General features: G+C 37.9%; 1 protein-coding gene across 3 annotated transcripts in view; it reads right to left on the bottom strand.

The window, feature by feature from the left end:
• RIT2 (Ras like without CAAX 2) overlaps positions 1-13,129 on the bottom strand; it is a 217,809-nt gene that overhangs the window by 67,690 nt on the left and 136,990 nt on the right. The window contains exon 5 of one of the 3 annotated variants that reach the window (XM_072922767.1): positions 6,503-13,129. This exon is cut by the window's right edge and continues 39,311 nt beyond it. The exons of the other annotated variants lie outside the window; for them this stretch is intronic. The gene's annotated coding sequence lies outside the window, so the exon portion shown is untranslated. Of the gene's footprint in view, positions 1-6,502 lie in introns of those variants that run through there. 3 annotated transcript variants of the gene reach the window in all.

The following is a 13,129-nucleotide window of genomic DNA, read 5'->3' as shown; positions in this document are numbered from 1 at the left end:
TCACAGAAAAAGATCTATATGAAGGCTAAGAATTTTTTTAAAAACGTTCTCCTGACTCCGTGTGGAGCGCCCCACCTGCTTGCACATTGCTTTAAATGAATTTGTAACTGTGTTCTATAAACAGTGCTGCCTGAGATTAAGATCTCTTTAGTTCAGTTGCTGTGCTGGCATATGGCCCTTTGGGTTTTTCTAGTGCACGTGTCTGATTTTGCTCTCTGAGCTTCTGCCTTTGGTCTTGGCTATATTCCCTGCATTTCTCTGGAGCACAAATGAGGAACGCACAGAAGGAGCAGTACTGATTGATTCTCCTTTTTCACCAGCAGCAGTATCTTCTCTGCAGTAGTAGCCAGCTGATACCAGAAAAGGACAATAAATATGCTGGCTGCATTACAGTACAATTTTTAGACCGAGATTTTTGTTCAGTTTTCTATATAATGTGCTATGTACATGTTGCTCCTGATGTGTATACTGGAGATTTTCTTCCTTTAGTCTCCTGCCCAAATTCTTCCCAACCATTGAAGTGTGGGAAAACAGCTTTCAGATAAAATATTAATTCATTTTTCCCCAGCAGTAATAACTGTTTTGTAAAATATCTGCCAACATACTTTGGCTGCTTGGTGATCTGGTGCAGAGGACTTCATGAAATTGCATCTACTGGGCAGTACCCCCATTATCAAAATCTTTCAAATGACAAGAATGGCAACATTTTATTGCTGATGTATGGCCACAAAAGTAATATCCTGTGACCATATCATGCAGTCCCTGAAGCAGGGAACAAATTGCATTGACCATTTATTGTCCTATGCAGACTGTTTGTTAGATACAGTTTTTTGTTTGAGAAATTACTCATCCCATCTAAATCTATCTCAATAAATAAAATAGACCACAGACTATTCTCTAACCCTAAATGTCTATAGCTAAACTTTCCCTGTACCCCAAAGAAAGGTCCTTTTTTTTATAATACCTCTCTGAAGTAGCCTGTAGCCTTGCACTCCATTCAAATCTCCCATGGATATCCTATTGAGAGCTGTTATTCTCATGTGTCATTGTTTCTGTGTGCCTTATTAGAATGCCTTGGATTTTTGTGGCAGATGTTTGGGTGGATTTAGAGTCATTTGTTGCTTTATTTGCTGCTCAGGACTGTTTTGGGGAAGAGGGGACAGATGAGAGCTGCAGACACTGGGATAGCTCGTATCTGGTATCTGCAATTATGAAGCACATCCTTACTTTAAGTCTCTGACACTTTTCCTCACTCCTGGTATGCACTATCAGCTGTTTGCCCTGCTCAGTACAGTCTTACAAAGTATTTTTGTCTTATCCCTACCTACACTATAAAAACAGGTGCTGAAAGCTTAAGAATGTGCATTTTACAGCTATACTAGATTTGATAGTTGCTGCACCAGATCCATTTAACATGAGACTGAACAACCAATATCCAATAAAGTTGATAGAATTATTATTTGTTGCACTTTTACTATGGCAAAATGCTTCACAATGTGCAATATAACCTGATTCATATCCTGTCATTTATCAAGAGACCTCTTCTTGTTAGACCCTGTTAACCAGAAAATAAACCTTTTTTTTCCAGTTTATGAGGAGTGAAACATGATAAATAATAATGGGAGAAATAACTGTCAAGCAATTTACAAATGTTATGTTGTAAAAATATGGCACCTTGATGATTTCTCCTACGAAGACAGCAATACCATGATTCAGAAGGTCCTTTGCTTATTGGGAATAAAACGATATGGATGGAAAAATATCAGCTTAAAGCTCAAGTTCAAGCTTGCAGAAACACAGGGTGATTTGGGCTGGAAGGGACCACAGTGGTGTCATCTGTTCTCCCCTCCCTTCTCAAGCAGAGTCATCCCAGAGGACAGGACATATGATTGTGTCCAGAGGGCTCTGGAATATCCCAAGTGAGGGAAACTCCATCCCCTCTCTGCACAATCTGTCCCAGTGCTCGGTCACTGCCCAGGACAGAAGTTCTGCCTCATGTCCAGGTGGAACTCCCTGGGCTTAGTCCCTGCTTGCTCCTCTGGTGCCATTGCTGGGCCCCCGGAGCAGAGCCTGGGCCCTGCTCTGACCCTCCCTGCACACAGGGACAGACAGGGATGGGGTTCTCTCTCAGCTGGGGCTCCCTTCAGGCTGAGCAGCCCCAGATCCCTCACCCTTTCCTCACAGGCCCTTCCTCATCTTTGTAGTCCTCTGGACCCACTCCAGGACCTCCCTGTCTCTTGTCCTGAGAAGCCAGACCTGGACATGGCGTTGCACGAGTCTAATGCCAAAAACAATGTTAAAATCATACTGTTTAATATACCTACTTGTGTTAGGTAGCCAAGAAAATTATGCAGAGGTGAGTTAGGAGGTGGCTGTGTAGTCTAAATATTTTTGAAGGCTTCAGTAGGCAGAAGTCACACCAGATCCTGCTATGTGCCATAAAACTGCCTCTCCTCTCAGTGCATTTGTACTTACAAGTCCCTTAGAGCTTGCACAATACTTGGGAAGGGCTTTTCCTCTACATCTGAAAAAAATAAAAGAAAAACAAACCAAACCAAACAAACAAACAAACTAAAAATCCCCCAAAAAACCTAACCAACCAACCAAAAACCAACAAAAAACTCCCAAAAAATAAAGAAAAAAAAAGTTTCTTCATGCAAGATTACAGGGATTTGAATGTGTCTATCCCTATTTTTGTCCTGAAGAAATATAGGAAGCCAAAGTGAGAACCTTATTCCGGATGTCTAATCAAATTACACAAGGCTTTTTATTAATATAAATAATAAAAAACCTATTTCATTTATTCATATTGATATTCAAATGAGTACAATTCTTAAACAAATGCAACATGAAGAACATCAATAAAAGTGCACATTTAGGCTCTGATTTGGAGTATCTGGTAAACATTCAGGTTTTGTTAGTCTTAAACAGGCACTTGACTATACCCTAATATTAAATTGACTCTAAGAACTCTTGCAGCCTCTTTATTTGAAATATGCAATCTTATGTAATTTCTCAAACGTGTTTACATACACACACACACTCTTTCAGGAGGAGAGAGGAAGAGAGACAAAATGAAGCCTAAAAGCAAGGCAGTGGAAAGGTAACTAAACAAAAAGCAATTTGGGGCTTGCCAAAATGTTGGATGTGGTAATTTGCATCTGTTGATTGCTTCCACAGTATCCAAAAAGAGTGCACGAATTAGCTTCCTCTACCTTGTTTAGTGGTAATTTTCAAATCATAGTGAAGATAACTTGAGTTCCCCAAAGCACAAGATGATGCTGACAATTTACCCCTACAAAAAAGCTCTGTGACCTGAAAGCACAAAAACAACATTAGAATCTTATTACAGATTTGGGACCACTTTGGGGTATAATGCTATTATATCGATTCCTTCTCTGCAAGATAACAGAGAACTAAAAAAAAAATTATCTATTGTCCAAGATTGCAATACAGCAGAAAGAAGAATAAAAAGACCTCAGCAAAAATGTACCTATATCTTTGTAAGAAAGTAAGAGTTCACAAAGGTTTCATTACCTATAACTTAATATATTGAATAAAAAAGACTTAGATAATGAAGAAAAAAAACCAATTACAATTTCTGGGTCCTCCGCCTGGTATTTAAGTACTTAAATTTTAATATGCTTCATTATTTCATTTTCCTCTGTGTTTCAGAAGATGTCATTTAACATTTTTCACTTATATTTCAGCTTTATGCATGCAAGGGTTTCCCCTTGCTTTGGAGCTGACCATGGATTGAGCCACAGAAACCTTCTGAGATATAGAATACTTAGATTAAATTTCAACTGGACTCCCTCTATTTAGAATACCATTGGGCAAGAATACATACAGGATGCAAAGACCTGTTTTGATCCCGTGAACCTTCAGGCCTTAAGTAATTTAATGTCATAATCAGTTCTGGCTGCCTGTATTTGTTAAGAACAGAACAGTCAGTTCACCTTACACCTGAACTGCTCTTTTAAGGACCCAGGCTACCCTTGCACAGGTTTGTAAGCCACAATGACTTCATACTTAATTGCATATAATATTTTAATTATCTAAGAAATTATCAAATCTAGGCTGAAGTTCATCTCTATTTCTATCTTTATGAATGTGCATGAAAATTACAAATGTCATAATGCTGTATCCTTAAATATCAAATCAAATTTATCCATTGAGGTGCAAATAAGTGGCTTTGCATTTCTCAGATTATTGTATCTAAAAATTGAGTCTTTTGCTTACATTGCTGAAATATATCTAATTAAGTAAATGAGGAACACAGAAGGGAAGGGGAAGGGAAGGGCAAAAGGGAAAAGAGGAAAAAATGAAACAAAAATAGAGAAAAGGGAAGGGAAGGGAAGGGAAGGGAAGGGAAGGGAAGGGAAGGGAAGGGAAGGGAAGGGAAGGGAAGGGAAGGGAAGGGAAGGGAAGGGAAGGGAAGGGAAGGGAAGGGAAGGGAAGGGAAGGGAAGGGAAGGGAAGGGAAGGGAAGGGAAGGGAAGGGAAGGGAAGGGAAGGGAAGGGAAGGGAAGGGAAGGGAAGGGAAGGGAAGGGAAGGGAAGGGAAGGGAAGGGAAGGGAAGGGAAGGGAAGGGAAGGGAAGGGAAGGGAAGGGAAGGGAAGGGAAGGGAAGGGAAGGGAAGGGAAGGGAAGGGAAGGGAAGGGAAGGGAAGGGAAGGGAAGGGAAGGGAAGGGAAGGGAAGGGAAGGGAAGGGAAGGGAAGGGAAGGGAAGGGAAGGGAAGGGAAGGGAAGGGAAGGGAAGGGAAGGGAAGGGAAGGGAAGGGAAGGGAAGGGAAGGGAAGGGAAGGGAAGGGAAGGGAAGGGAAGGGAAAGGAAGGAAAAACATTTTTAAAATATAGTTTAGGGGCCTTTATTTGCCAAGTATTTTTAATGTCCTTATGTCTACTCAGAAATACATATTGAAAACCAATCATATTACTTTCTTTGTTTTTATACTTCAGTTCTTCCCTTTTCTTTTATAATTAGCATTTAATAAGGTTCATTCAACATCCATCCCTAGGAAAAAGGGAATAGATCTTGTAATATTTGTGAAAAAAGAAACTCAAGTACACTTCTGGGGCTATTTAAATAATTGAAAAAGTTAATATATGCAAGAATCTTGACCTGAATCAGAATATATTAGACTACAAGTTTACTAGAACTGTGATTTTCAGTTTTACTGGGGTTTTCTTTTTCCAAATGAAATAGGTTTTAAATTTATTCTACTGATCTTCTGGGATGAGCCTTTATTGTGGTGCTGTTCTACATCCATAAAATAGCACAAATGCGTCTTTTTGTCCCTTTGAAGCTAGATTCCTATTGATCTACTCATATTTATGCTTCTGACACATACATTCATAGTGTTGACGTGTATTGGAACCATTGCTCTCTTTCAAGTTTTTTCTGACATGGTTATTATCAAACGCAAATATAGAAACTAAACTTGAATGAATTTCCATTTGGTTTTTACAATAAGGATTTTGTATGGGTTTTACATAAAGATATAGGTTTCTTATGCTGTCACCTTTGCAATATCATTCCAAATCAAATTGAAATTACAGCATTACCTCGAATGATGGAAAAAGTTATCAAAGTTTCTACTTCTTAAAACGTGACCACTGAAAAATTGAGTTTCTTATACTTTTGGCTGCAGCTGAGCACATTATTTATTTATCTGAATCTGAAGAACTTCTAGTTAAGGACAGGAAAAAATGGACTTGATGATGTTGCAGGTCTTTTTCAACCCTAGTGATTCTATGCTGCTTTACTGTGAGGGTGGTCAGACAGTGAAAAAAAATCACCCAGAAAAGTTGTGTATTCTCTGTCCTTGGAAGTTTTCAAAACTGGACACAGCCCTGAGCAGCCTGATGCAGCTGACTCTGCTTTGAAAATGGATATAGGTCATGACCTCTTCAGAGGTCCCTACCAGCCCTAAGTGGTGACACTGTGAGTCCATGAATAAAATAAAAATTATTTTAGTTAAATTAGTCATCTGTTTAGAGAGATACATGTTCTATATTACCTCTTCATACTGTTTGGAACAATTCCATATACCTAAAGTAGTAGGTCACTGCAAGGATAACTTGCAGCAACAGAAAAAGCTCCGTATTTTATATTTTATTCCAGCTGCAAACAGTGTGCTCCAATGGTATCTGGACACAGAAAAGCCAAATTGTTTTTCCACAGTGGCAACAAGATTCAAGCTTCCTGTGCTATGAAGTTTTTATGGGAATCACCATAGCACAGGTTGATCATGTGATCATGTGTTTTATATATAAATGTGATCATGTGTTTTATAAATAAATCATCATGTGTTTTATTTATATGGAGATGTTTTTACAAAGTAAATATGTCATGAATCTGAAGACACAGGATTAATATGTGCAGAACCAGGGACCTTAATATATTTGATGAAAACAACTTTTCAAGTCTTAGGGTATTTGAAATCAAAATCCCAGAGAGCATCCTGCTGAAGTGCTGTACTGGAAATTTACAGTTTGGAATTATTCATTATCTTTTAAGAATGTAAAATTAGGGATGGGGCACTTGTAATGAGTAAAACTAATCTAGTGTGAACAAAGAGATGGATTTTTGGTTTCACAAGGTAAGAGGAAATCTCCCATTAATTTTGTTAATTTACTGCACTAGCAAGTGTTATGCATCTCGGTTCATTTCTACAGGGACTACAGGGATGTATGGATTTGGCAGATCCAGTTTAATTTGACTACATTAAATAAAACAGTGGCTCAGGTATGAACAGTGACTTAAATACAGCAACCACACAAATGCAGAAGTTATAGAAGACAATCTGCTTTTCAGCAACATATGTGCAAAAGTCCCAGAGAAAATCCTAGGGACCTCAATCTGAATAGGATAGGAGCATATCAAAAATGTCTCTGAAATTAAAGTGTGCTTGTTTCATAACTTTCTCATGGCTATGATTATTGAGGAAGAGTTAGCAGCAATGTTCAGCTGCACAATTTGCCTGAGTTTTCCACCTGGTGCTGGCCAGAATAAACCCCAAACAATGTCTTTTCGTTTGGGAATTTACACAAAATGATGTTCCAAGGAGTCAAACAGAAAGTGAGATGTAGAAAACACTGAAGTAGCTGTACACAAGGCACTGACATTTCCAAAGGTCTATTGCTTCTCTCTGCTTGTAAACACATCCCAAGCAGAGTCACCATTTGTCATTGTACACCAGCAATCTGCAGCCATCAATTTGCAAGGCAAGGTTTGTTCCTGAATTGTTTATCCCACCAATTGCATGCTTTGAATTTGAGGAGTGTAATTTCTAACCTGCAGGAAAGAAATTGAGTTCCAAGAGGAAAAGTTCTGAGGTTCTTGGGCTAGGAATCTGCATTCCAGTCTCTCTGGGACAAAAAAAAAATTTTTGCTACTAGTATTGATATATGTTCTTAGTCAAAATGGCAGGTCTGAACTAATAATTTTTCACTGAATCTTGCTTGACATAAAGTATCAGTGATTTTTATTTTAGGAGTGTCAAGAAAATCACCAAAAAATTAACAGTACCTGGTTTTTTTTGCCCTTCTATTGATTATAGGAATATAAAACTTCCTACTCTTTGAACATTTATTTTTCCTCTTTGATGTTAAAAGAATAACCATTTAAAATCAACACCTTAAAAGCTTTTAAAGCCTGAAACTGGAATTTGAATTTCTGAACTGGAAAAGCATTCATCTGGAGTTCACCACATTGCTATTAATTTACTATACAGAAAATCTGTAAAGAAAATGTCTGGGAAACATTTAGATATGATTATTTAGAAATAATTATTTCCAAGTAGTGATCTAACACTCTCTGTTGTGCTTTCTCCTCCTTCTTTAAGGACACACGCTGCGAGAAGCAAATATCTACCAAAACAAACAAACAAATCAGTAAATAAAATCACCTGGAGAAAATAATGCAAACAAAAAAAAACATATCACCCTTTCAAAATGTCTATACATTGAAATTGTTTTTAAACCTAATTCCAGTAAAACAATTCTGAGTATTATTTTGTTACAGAAATTAAGGTCAACTTTGAACATCTGAAGTCATGAGGTTGCTACCTACATTAATTACCCTTTACAACAAACTTTTCTCATAGTTTCAATTAAGACTTACTGCCATTAATATTTTTGAGTCACATCCTTCAGGAATTATTGTTCATGGTGGAATTCTTCTGATCTAAACAGCAGAATTTGTTTTAGAAGATTCTACGTGTAATAAGACAGAGGAAATCAGCCCTTTTAGGATGGGTTTGATTCCATCATAAAATGTTTGTCTAAATCAGTTAAAGAAGTAAATTTGTATTACTATCCTTTTTTTGCCAGCCAAATACTTAAAAAATTCCCCTTTAACCTTTTATGCTTCCAAGATACAAGTTAGATGACTTGCAACCCTCTTGGTTGTACAGAAAAGTTGATTATTTAGCCCAGTGAAACAGGATGATTTCTCATGACTCTGCAAGTAGATTTAAACAATCACCCCAGTTTTCCCTTCTTCAATGTACAGGGCCATCCTTTATGACACTGCTTTGAACTGTAGTTCAAAATCTTGTTCACATCCTCTAATTTTTTAATCTTCAATATATTTTCTTAGAAATACTAAATAACTAACATTTCCAAAATGTTAGGAATACCTCCTTCTGTACACAGGGAAGGTACACTTTGACATGAAACCTACAGTGAAAATAAATACATTGATGTACACATGTAAATCAGAACATACATAAACAAATTGATTTTCTTTGTTCTATATCATACTGTAGATAAAAAAACCCCATGTTTTTATCACACACATGTGCAGTGTGTATAAAATACATACCAGTATGTATTTATTTTTCTCTCCATTGCTTTTATATAAAGGCACTTAGAAGAACAATCAGATGTGTCTTGACAAGAGGAATAAAAAAGGGAGATTTTAGTTTTACAATGCTATTAGCTTCTCTGATGAACTTCTAAAGTAATCTAGGAAAGACACGTTCATTAGAGTCTCATTACTTGGCTGGGTAATTGCTGTTCGTATCAGAAACACAAATCACAAGAAAGGCTTATTAAAACAACCTATTAAAAATCTCAGACAGACAGATTGCTCTGCAGTATCTGTCACTAAGTCAGGTAAGTAGTCCCAAGGAAATTGCAAAATTGGAAAGTCTTGTAAAGGGTATTTTGTTGCCTTTCTGCTTTTAATAATAGAGCTTTTTCTTCCCCTACTATTGTCTGTTTATGAATAACTTATCCCATCTAGTGTGCAGTGAGTCAAAAAATAGGATATCTATCATTTTCTACAGCAGATAATTTCATACACTAATAGACTTTGGCTCTAGGAACTTTATTCATGCTGCTTAATCTTTATTTTTCTTGGTTTCATCCTCTCACTTATTAACTCCTTTTACTCTTATCTATCTGCCTGCTTTAAGTGATCATCCACTGTCTCAGTTGATCACTGCACATCACCTCTCCTCCTGCTGACCTAACTTTCTCTCTCTCCTTATCCTCTTAACAGATTCATATTTAACAAATATAGTTCTGATCCAACAAAGCAGATACATGCTGATAGATGTTAAGGCACATTTTTTATATTCCTTAATAATAAGGGGGATGTTAAGTATAGTGATATTTTATTCTATATATCTATAAATTGATTCTATTTAATTAATTAAAGGGTATAATTTTGTCTGCCTCTCATCATTAAAGTAATTAAAGGCGTCAGTAATCACACAGTGCCAGGGATCCTCCTATACAGCATTCCCCAGCACCACCCCAATACTTTAAAGTGTGAAGAGGACACCTGGCACATGTGAAATCAAAATTTTAACTAAAAAATCCACAATATCTGCTTAGGAAATAACAGAGAGACATTCTATTCACAGGTTTAATACATCATGGCAACATTTCTAGGCAATGTAATGATTTTGCAGTCAGACTTTTAAATATAGTATTGTTGGCAGCCTTTAAATGTTTCATCACTTACACACTAAGATGATGTGGAAGGACACATTTGGTAAATATTTGATGAATGTCATCAAGGGCAGAGTTACATTTCAAAGAGGTTTAAAATCAGTAAAAGTAAGTCGTAGGATTTTTTTTTCCCCAGCCACAAATCTTCTACTGTACAAAAGGTACTAAGGGATACCCTAGGAAATGTTTACAAGACAGTTGCTTGAATGTTACAACAAGACAGTTGTACATAACTAAGTTCATGCCGTTACATCAAGAAGGAAACTGCTGTTATTTTAATTTCCCTGGAAATTTAATGACATTTAAAATGACTGAGGTAATAAATGTTCTTCGTAATCTCATGATAAAAGTTTTGTGTGGTGTTAGTTTATCATAAGAATATAGGCAAAATTTTACTAATAAACTGTTTCTGTCCTGGTAAAGAAGTAATAAAAATTAGAGAAGTTTGAACTTTTAATTTAAAATGAACTTTTTTCCTCTGTAGCAAACAGGTCTCTGTTATTTAAATAAGAGATCTTGTTACTTGTTAAAAGTGATTATTTTTAGGTAAAAATGAATTAAAAAATAACTATCTCAGATTATAATCACATCAGTAAAAACAAAAATTGAGTGGATGCCATCAATGAACAAGCTTAAATATCTCAACATGAGATCAATAAAATTAATTAAAAGATACAAAGTTTAATCCTTATGCTATGGCTCATATTCAGGTATTCCACTAAGGTTATATTCCCTTTTTCCACAGTCTCATAATTTACGTTTCATTTTAGGAATGTAATATGAAGAATTTTACAATGCACATCTTTACATAAAAAATTAATAAAATGCTAATTTCTCATATGCCCACTTTTTTATATAATTATATACCATATTTTCCATTGTATCTTAATTCTGCCCATCTATTTGCTTTTTCACCCTATTATCCAGATCCAGTACCACTTTCTCAACTGAATTACTAAATATTTACCTCCTAAAATTTAGTTAACCATACTTGACAAGGTTGTTGGATGGAGATTTCTACCTTTTGGAGAACCATCTCTACAAGTGAGGAGATGTAGCACCAGCTCCAAAATGTTCTAAGGCAGTCCCAGGCTGTGCTGAGGATCTGAAGTTCTTTGTACTGCCAGCTGAGTCCATAACTCATATGTAAAGACACTGGAAAAGTCAGACAGCAAAAGAGATCTAAAACATTAAAAGGGAAGAATGCCCTATGACACTCCAAGACCTATCCATGGATCTGCCTTCATGCCATATGAAAAAAGGTCATTTGGACTCTCTCTAAATCTTGCTGACAAGAAATCAAAAAATAGTATCTGCAAGTTCTTGTTCAGTAGGTAGATGTTAAATTTCAGCACAAATGGTGTTTTTCAATAATTATTTTACTAACTCGAGCAGCTAATGTATATAGTGCCCATGGTTGAAATTAAAGAGACAAATTGAAATGAAAAGCTGAATCTTAGCCAAAGCTGAAGGGATGCTGCTGATACCATCTGCTACTACAGCCCACAGGAAACAGGAAACCACAGAATTAGCTTTATGTGAGGAATTATGTTTCATCTGCTTTTTAGAGAAGATTAACAGGAGCCTGTTGTCCAATTGGAATATCAGTACCCATTTAATATCGCTTCTGATTTTCCTACGAGTGATTTTTAATTCTCAGTTGAGAAGTATAAATGCTTTTTCCAAATGACACAACTCTGGCTGCATTGGAAACCTGGAGGAGAGCAGTTATCCTGTAAATTTTCCAGAAGTATTACTAATGATCCAGTCCTAGGAAACCAAAAATTATTAAAACCTTGAAAACTGTTATATGTGAGAATGAAGTTGCTATAGTTTTAGAGGTTTCTTGTTTGTTTGTTTGGTTGGGTTTTTTTAATTCAAATCCAAATAATTTCTTCAGATATGAGGTTCATTGTTACAATAAATATATGAAAGATGATTAAAATAATTTTGGAAGACTGTGATGAAGTAAGACAAAAAAGACAATAAAATTTTAGTTCTATATCAAAATCATAAAATAATTGATTCCTTATGACTGAAAAAGACCTCTAAGTTCATTGAATTCATCACTGCCAGGTGCACTACCAACACCTGTTCCCAGGTGTCGCATCTACACATCTTTCTAACCTCCCCAGGGATGGTGACTCCACAACTGCTTTGGACAGCCTTTTCCAATGATTGACAGTCCTTTCGGTGGAGAAATGTTCCTTAAGATCCAGTCTAAGCCTCCTTTGACATGACTTCAAACTATCTCTCTTCATCCTTCTGCGCCTCCTCCCATCCCTGTTCCCTGGGAGCAGAGCCCGACTCCCCCGGCTGTCCCCTCCTGGCAGGGAGATGTGCAGAGCCACAAGGTCCCCCCTGAGCCTCCTTTTCTCCAGGCTGAGCCCCTTTCCAGCTCCCTCAGCCCCTCCTGGGGCTCCAGCCCCTTCCCCAGCTCCCTTCCCTGCCCTGGACACGCTCCAGCCCCTCAGTGTCTCCCCTGTCCTGAGGGCCCAGAGCTGTCCCCAGCACTGGAGGTGCCCCAGCAGTGCCAGCACAGGGACAGGCACTGCCCTGGGCTGTGTCACACCCTGGCTGGGACAGCCCAGGGGCCATTGGCCTCTTGCCCACCTGGGCACCCTGGGTTCGTGTCCAGCTGCTGGCACCAGTACCCCCAGGGCCTTTCCCAAAGAGTCCTGTCCCTTTCCAGCCCCTCTGCTCCAGCCTGGAGCTGCAGGGGTTGGTGAGACCCAAAGGCAGGACCCGGCACTTGGCCTTGGTGCCCCTCACACCATTGGCCTCAGCCCATGGACCCAGCTTGTCCAGACCCCTCTGCAGGGCTTTCCTACCCTCCAGCAAATCCACACTCCCACCCAGCTTGGTGTCATGTGCAAACTGTCTGAGGGTGCACTCAATGACCTTGTCCAGATCATAAACAAAGATATTAAACAGGACCACCTCCAATACTGAACCTTGAGTAACACCATAGTAAATGGCCACTAATTTAATTCCATTCACCACCACTCCTTGGCTTTGACCATCCTGACAATTTTTCATGGCACAGCTCTGAGACTTGAGAGTTCAGATGTGTCAGCCCAGGCCCACTGGAGAGAGAGAGTAATGGTGTTCTGTGGAAGAATATAAAAATTCCTTCAGTGTTCCTCCAGCATAAAATTAATATGA

This window comes from Taeniopygia guttata, chromosome Z, assembly GCF_048771995.1.
Source record: "Taeniopygia guttata chromosome Z, bTaeGut7.mat, whole genome shotgun sequence".
NCBI classification, from domain to species: domain Eukaryota; kingdom Metazoa; phylum Chordata; class Aves; order Passeriformes; family Estrildidae; genus Taeniopygia; species Taeniopygia guttata.
The sequence above is the reverse complement of the archived record's forward strand: the minus strand, read 5'-3'. Positions and strand labels throughout refer to the sequence as shown.